The 6,205-nt window shown below is 35.2% G+C and overlaps 1 pseudogene; it reads right to left on the minus strand.

Moving 5' to 3' along the window:
- Positions 1 to 1,040: 1,040 nt before the first annotated feature.
- Positions 1,041 to 1,778, minus strand: LOC124981972 (60S ribosomal protein L7-like 1; annotated as a pseudogene).
- Positions 1,779 to 6,205: the final 4,427 nt, after the last annotated feature.

Here is a 6,205-nt window from a genome sequence, read left to right on the forward strand (position 1 = left end):
ATAGCTTTGTAGTATGTTTTGAAGTCAGTCAGTGCAATGCCTCCTGCTGTGTTCTTTTTGTTCAGAATGGCTTTGGGTATTCAGTTTTCTATGATTTATATGATTCTATATAAAATTTAGGATATTTTCCTAGATTTATAAAGAATGTCATTGGTATTTTTTAGGGATTTTGTTAAATCTGTAGATTGCTTTGGGTAGTACAAAGATTTTATCAATACTGACTCTTCCAAACTGTGAATATGGGATATCATAGAGGAGAAATGCAGCTTATGTCTTCAGCCACTCACTTATTCCACAATCATTTATTCAGCATAATCTGTGGAGTCTAAGCTATTTTATGGTATCATGTGACAATAATAAAAGAAATATTAGGTAAGATCCACCATAAAGGGTTGTTGTCATAAACCAATGCATTTATTACTCCCTTAGATTATCGCTTGAATTATCTGTAGCCTGATAAAACTCACAGGTCATGTTTTGAGTACTATAGTTTTAGACTCTGTATAAAAGAAAGTATATGTTTGAAATTTTTGTTAAATATGGTTTCTTTTTTTTTTTTTTCCCAGAGTTCACAAAGCTTGTGTTCAAAAGGTGGAACATGAACTCAACAGAGACAAAAGAGCACAGTTTTGTGCTTTTCTTCCTAAGCATTTCAAGTCCTTTCAAAACAAGTCTCTCGAGACCTCAAGATTCAAGTATGCTCCTGAACTTGGTCAACTGCTACAAATCTTAGGGAACCTTGTATACATGCTTGGGTTATTCATTCACCAACATTAAACCCCTGACAATGCAGGACTTCTTTCTCCATGGCATGTGTTGATTTCAGAGACAGAGGTGATCAATGTAGGAAACAATGGTAATTTTCCTTGGAACTGGTCTCTGATGACAGGTGCCTACCATGATCATGACCACTGTCTCTTCCCCAATCCTTTCCTTCCAGTTTCTTAAGGCAGAACATAATGTTCTCTGAAAATACTTGATAACAATTAAATCAAACAGAAACACATGTGTCCAACGCACTGCTTTCAGATATTCTGGGTTCAGTTCAGCTGGCGGATGAGCTGATAGATGTGTTCACCCCATAGCCAGGTAGGCCCATCTCCTTGAGGAAGCCCACTCTGTATTTGGTAGTATGACCGGCCACAGAGAGGTGGAAAGGGCACAAGAACCTAGAGATCTCCCAGAAATACTTCCCCGGGAAGGCTATTTCATGAATGAGATCTTGCAGACAAATGACATCAAAACTCCCCAGGTGCTCCTCAATCACTGTGTTGTCTGTCAGGGGAATGGTCTTATTCTTGACCTTTGCTTGTCCTTGTTTCAAGATGAGTTCCCGAATAGACTTCAGATTTGTAAATCTCCAAGTCACATAAAGTTCTACTGTCCGTAGCATTTTTAGGCTTTGCGAGGTGACTTTAACAAAGACACTACTAAATATTTTCTTCAGATGAAGTCTTACAATGGCCCTCTGCACCAGCAAACTCACCCCACTAATCCTTTGTATGCTACAACAAAGGCCAAGGAATGTTTATCAGGCATTTCCAAAGCTTGAGGTTTCACTTCTAGTCGTCTGACGCGCACTTGGTCATGCTTCTTCCGCCAGGAATAGTGTAGGAATGATTCCAGTCGCTTAGATCTGAACTATTTCCTTCTCTCTCCTTCTTTGCCAAAAGTGCTTGTTTTGCCTGGGTAGCTTTGAGTGCCTGATAAGACTTCCTCTTTTTCAGGAGATTTTCTGGAACCAGAGGGATCTTTTTTCTTTGCTCTTCCTCCGCCATTTTCCCAGAGCTGCGATTACTCTAAATATGGTTTCTGAACATTTAAATTTTCTCAATAAATTAGAATGCTTATATTAAGAATATCAAGGGAAGGAGAATTCATATTCACATGAAAATTTTTTTCGATATTAATTGTAGGCATATAGTGCACAGATGATTGGTTAAAAATCAATCTACTATAATATGTAACACAAACTTCCCTATGCCTTTCTATATTTCATAGTTCATTTGATAACCAGAAGCAGCAGTCTCATACATTATATGGTTTTTGTTCTGGGGTCATATATCCAGCACATTAGATATAATACTTTATACTGCAATGTAACTATTTTTTTTAACATGGTTTAATTAAAGAAGAAAAACATGCTATATAGAGGAGGAATTGGCAAAGTACAGATTGTAGGCCAAATTTGGCCCTAAGCCTGTTTTTGTAAGATCCAAAAGCTAAGAATGATATTTACATTTGTAAAGAGTTGTAAACACAGACACACACACACACACACACACAAAACACAAAGAATATGTGGCAGAGATGTATATGGAACATAAAACCTAAGATATTTATTATTTGGACCTTTATAGAAAAAAATTCCAATTTTTGCTATGTAGTTTTCCTTTGGTATCCTCAAAGGATTGGTTCTAGGACCTACCCCACCCCATGGATACCAAAATTTATGGATGCTCTAGTCCCTTACATAAAATGGTGTAACACTTGCACAAAACTATGCATATCTTCCTGTATGCTTTAAATCACCTCTGAATTATTTATGATACCTAATACAAAGCAAATATTATCTAAATAGTGGTTATATTGTGTTCTTCGGGGAATGATGAACAGACAAACTCTGTTCATATTCAATGCTGATGAAATTTTCTTAATATTTCCAATCCACAGTTGGTTGAATACAGGATACAGAGGGCCTACTGTATGTGACAGAACACTATGCAGGGAATTTAGAAACCAGGATCTTAGTGTGATAGGAATGAATATGTTTTAAAAAGATTTCGGGTGCTTTTGTGTAGTTTATAAAGCTTGTTTCCTTACAGCTCTCCACTTACTGAGTCCATCACATTCATCTCTTCAGTGGTGGGATGTATCATTCTTCAGAACACAGTGGTCCTTCTTAAGCTTCTAGTCTCAAGACTGGTTAATTGTCTTGAAATTTAGGCTTTGTCCATAAGAAACTATACCTAGATTCCTAAGTTTCCTTATGCCTCTTTTGCATATCAAAGCATATTTTGAGATCTGAAAGCAGATTTTCTTAAAAATTAAGATGACCATATAATTTAGCATCCAAACTTAGATACTTTTGAGAGAAAAATACTATACTAAGAGCATTAATTAATCTCAAACTGGTTGCAAACTAGAAATTATAGTGAATTACATATGCTTTATGAATTTTAGTTAAACATTACAGAAATTGTGAGGCCAGATTCATGCATCCCAGGAAGGAAACAAAGAGTCGAAAGTCAGAGAGAGTTTGGGCTCCAATTGTCCCCTCTCCACACACTGGAGGCCCTGTCCTACCCCAGACATACATTTAGTGATTCTTTGTGAAGTGGTGCTATAAAAACATCCATAGGAATTTGAGAGACCCATCACTTTTTTTTTTACTGATTCAGAATCTAGGAAGGATACAAGCTCCTGAGAAAATCCTGGTGGTTAGAAGTGACTGGCTAAAAATATAATGTATGACCCTGGTGCTTGGAGGTGACTGGCAAGGAAATTTACATGTTTCTTTAGGCTCTAATCAGTGACTAGGGAAGTGCCAAAGAGATCAGTATGCCAGGGGAGAATCAGGATTTGTACCAAAAGAGCTTGGTATCCAGGAATTGTGGTTAAAGGGTCAGACCATGAACTGCAGTGTGAGGCACACACAGGTGATGTGAACAGTCTCACACCAGGAAATAGTAGTCCTGGACCAGACTAACTAGTCTGTCAGCACTAGAACCTAGAAAAGATCAGAGATAAAGCATTTGCCTGATACCTGTTTCTCCATTACCAAAACATTCCTTAGCCCTTCTGCTAAGCATCCACACGCCATTTCGGGATCCGGAAGGGAAGATAAAAGCCTGAAAACTTATCATTAACTCAAATGAGATTGAGTATCATATAAAATGCTCAAACTGCCTTGAGTGAGTTATCATTTATTGGAAATTTTAGGTGTTTTGGGGCCCCTAACACCTTTCAATTCCTCACCCACCTACCAAAGGATTGATGTTCATGAAAATGATAAAGCCAGTTATGGGAAGTAAAAGCAACAAGAGTAACAAGATTATTCTCCCACACATATCAGAGGAAGTTTCTGAGTGTGCTGCAGGAGTAGCAGCAGCCATAGGTAGATTATTTCAACTCTCTGAACCTTAGTTTCCCTTCCAATAAAGTTTGGAGTAATAATAAATAAGTTAAGATGTTTCTAAAAAATAAATGGTGGTGATTTTTTTTAGGAAAATTGTGCAGTTTCAAAAATAATTCTAGAAGGGAAAAATTCTTATATTCTTTTTACATTTGATATCTCAGTGACATATCTTCAATATAGAACATCCCCATTTAGTCATATACAAACTATTAATGAAGCAGCTTCTGCCAGATCCTGACCTTGTAATAAGGATTGATATTGATCATTGGTATTAAAAAATAAAATAAATGAGTATGAAATAAAGCAGAGGAAGGAAATAAAGCAAGGAAGAGGAAAGAAAATTAGGGGTGTGTGTGTTTGCACATCAGTGAATACATGCATGTGTGTCTCTCTGCACATGAAGGCATGAAAATGAGTAAGTGCTGCAATGGTGATGTTCCAGCTACCAACACCAGCAGCACAGATGGTGAACAGTCAGAATGAACACCTCGACATGTTGATATGAGCAAGAAATGAATCTTTATTGGATTAAACCACAGAGATTTCAGGTTTCTCATTTTTTTTCTCTTTAGACCAAACTATAGCTCAACCAACAAGAGTAAATCATTTTAAACAAACATTATGTGCTAAATCTGTATAAAAATCTATGCAGAAAGATTATACTAAGAATGTTTTAAAAATTTTACACAAATGCATTTCACAACATAAACCAACATTTTCTAGACTACTCTTATCCAAAAAATTGATACATTGTCACATAAATTATAGTGAATTAATGCCTAGAAGAACACAAATTGTTTTTGAAATACCAAAATGTGAACTGGAAAAGTCTAAATACATTTAAGAACATTGAATGAAGCAACATTAGCTCTAATTATATTTAATTATATGGTAACAATTTTGGAATTAACAAATATGGGAAAATAAATCTTCAGCAGTTGCAGTATTTTAAAAAAAATTTACTTGGCATAAGAAAAGAAGATCACTGTTACATTAGATAAACTTGAAGTGCTAGTAAGGTAGGAATTTGAAAATTACTCCTAAACTTAATAAAATTGAATTTGTCTTCAACCAAAATCACAGCAAGTGATTGATAACATTTTGTAACATTTATAAAAATCATCTGCAGAGCCTGAAAACTGAAAAAACCTAGAAGCAATAAAACAACCATCAGCTTTAGTACACAGGTTATCCTACCCTAATCTTACATGAAAGACAAGAAGCTGCAAGTCCTTAGAGTCATCATCATTGAAGATCAGTGTAATCATCATAGATATCTTTATGTATATAAAACATAGATTAAGGTCCATGGATAATTTATAAGGTTGAAAGAACTACAGATAAGTTTTTCTAAAGAAAACTGAATAATAGTCTGTGAAATTCAGTCCTGTCAATCTGTAGGGATTGTATATTATGTTTGATGTATGACATCCATTGTCAATAGACCATATCAACTTTTGGTTGTGTTCTGATTCTTCTGTTATCATTTACATGCAGCCAACCTTGATTTTTGGCAACTGTTCTTAGAAAAATTGTACCTATTGTACCTTACCATAATGAAATAAGGATTGTTCAATGGCATGGCCCATTTCCCATCAGAATTACTTTTATAGATTTTTCCCCAAAAATAAAACCTATATATTTGAACAAACTTATAGGAAGACTTTAAAAACCATGTGAATAGAGGGATGCAATTAACATATACAAAACATGATGGAGAATACAAGTGTAAAAGCATAATTGGAATAATGTAAGGACAAAAAAATGTCCTGGAAGGACCAGAAGAGGATGACTAAGTTTTGATACAAGTTCCTGGTATATAGAAATTAGAATTTCATTGCAGAGCACTACTGTGACATTCTCGGTCTGTTATACTATCCAGGTTTTATTGGCTATTTGTCATGTATATGTTTTTTATTTTTTTATTTTTAGTCATACATGACAGTAGAGTCTATTTTGACATTTATACAGACATGAGTATATCTTATTCTAATTAGGATTCCAGTCTTGTGGATGTACATGTTGAGATTCACTATGCTATATTCATATATGTACATAGGAAAGTTA

Source organism: Sciurus carolinensis, chromosome 4 (assembly GCF_902686445.1).
Source record: "Sciurus carolinensis chromosome 4, mSciCar1.2, whole genome shotgun sequence".
Lineage (NCBI taxonomy): Eukaryota > Metazoa > Chordata > Mammalia > Rodentia > Sciuridae > Sciurus > Sciurus carolinensis.